Raw genomic sequence first — 1,994 nt, forward strand, 5'->3', positions numbered from 1 at the left:
CGTACTAAGCACCTAGCACAGGCATTCGTACCTTTTTGCGGCCATTTTGTCTCCTGCTACTGGTGCTAAGCGTCTGTATTGACGTTTGTGCTTGTTACATGGAAAATAACTCACACATGGATAAATTGATATGTATTTATGTACAATGTATAGCTTCATAAACCTACCTAATGATGTAAGAATGATGTAAGGAGGAAAGTCATCTCCAATATGTTTACCGCCGTGCCGTGAGAACTTCCAGGCACAGTGACCTTTTCCGATAAATAAATATTCCTCAATGCAACAGGGTTTTATCATTCCGATAGAGATATCGACGATATTACCACCATCTTATGATGAAAGCAGTTAGTTATGCATAATTTGTGCTAATCGGCAGTGTTATCTGTTGAGAAGTCTTCCCCTCCCCCTCCCGAAGAGGAAGTAACCTTACGTAAACAGTCGTCTGGACGCCATGCTGACCCTGCGCTGACCCACTTTTGCTGTGCCTGCGGTTGGGGGCTCGACCGGTTAATATTTCATAATGGTCACGAGCTGGATGACATGACATAGCTTTCGCATCAAAAACCAGTAACAATAATGACAAACGTCGTGTTTATAGGAGTTGATGCTCACTGGTTTGGTCGGTGTAGCTGCTCATTTCCTCGTTTGTGGCTAGGTGCCAATCGCTAGGATTATCGTGACCCTCCAATGAACAAAATATCACCGCACAGTGTCAGCAAAGTGTCACACATAGGATCCCGGAAAACGGGCGAGGAAACCAAGAAACGATGAATGGACACTCGATACAAACAGCGGGATATCAGAAATAACTTTTGCTAACTATAGTTCCGACAATGGAAAGCAGCAAGCACTGCTCTATTACTTTGTGCTACCTATATACTTTAACCCGCGAGTTGCTGGGGGGGGGGGCGTTAAACGCCCCCACTTTTTTCGCCGGGCCATAGCATAAAAACGGCGCGCCGCAGGCGCGCCAAATTTTGGGTACCTGTAGGGAATTGAATGAAGTTTATTGACACAAAGTTTCAAAAAAATCGGTCAGAAAATTTTTGAGATATCGAGGTTTTAGTGACGTCATGATTTCTGAGTTTTCGACCAAAAACGGCATATGTTCAAAAAATCGTATAAAATCACAAAATAGACAAACAGACATGCCGTAAACGCCATTAGAATGCCAATATCTTGAACAATTAAATGGCTATCTTCGATTATTGATTATCGTTCCGCATTTTCCAAAATCTTGAACTGAACCTTGGCAATTTCTCGTGACTACTTCACGACCATGATACATGCATTTCTTAAATTGAATTTTTTGAGCCAAACACGTACACATATGACAAAATGAATGTCACCATCGTGTTCTACGCCCCAAATTACCCATAAAACATGTGTCACAGGCTGCGAAGATCAGTTTTGCTTTTCGGGGATATGTGCCTACCCGGTTGACCTGACCTTGACCCTGACCTATGCTTGACTGACCCCTACATGGAGCTGACACTCTTGTTGACCTTATATGATGGATTGTGCACCGTTTTGACAGAGTTTATGACGAGAGGCGCCCATTACGAAGTCCTGAAGTCCATGCTACTGAAAGCCCGATTTCAGGTGTTTGACCTGACCTTGACCCGACCTGTGACCTCAAAATTCAACTTTAAAGTACTCATCTAAAGCGTCTCGTCGCGTTCTTTCGTTTGCCGCCTCGCGCGTTTCGCTGCGCCTATTGGTTCTCGAGTTATCGGCTGGGGGCGTTTAACGCCCCCCCCCCCCCAGCAAACGGTGGGTGGCGAAATACCCCAGCAACTGCCGGGTTAACACAATATTTTGTACAAATGCGATTTGTGTAAATGAGTGCATGTCTGGCTGTGAACCACCATTTATGTCGTCATTTCTCAGTCCGGAAGCCGACCCGCCGCTGGCAGGCTGACTGGGCCTGTCGCTGATGACCCTTTGCGTTGCCCCCGGCTTGCCGAGTCTGCCGATGCTGGCCGCGGCTGGGC

The sequence above is a fragment of the Amphibalanus amphitrite genome, unplaced genomic scaffold, assembly GCF_019059575.1.
Source record: "Amphibalanus amphitrite isolate SeventyFive unplaced genomic scaffold, NRLGWU_Aamphi_draft 002173F_arrow, whole genome shotgun sequence".
Classification (NCBI taxonomy): domain Eukaryota; kingdom Metazoa; phylum Arthropoda; class Thecostraca; order Balanomorpha; family Balanidae; genus Amphibalanus; species Amphibalanus amphitrite.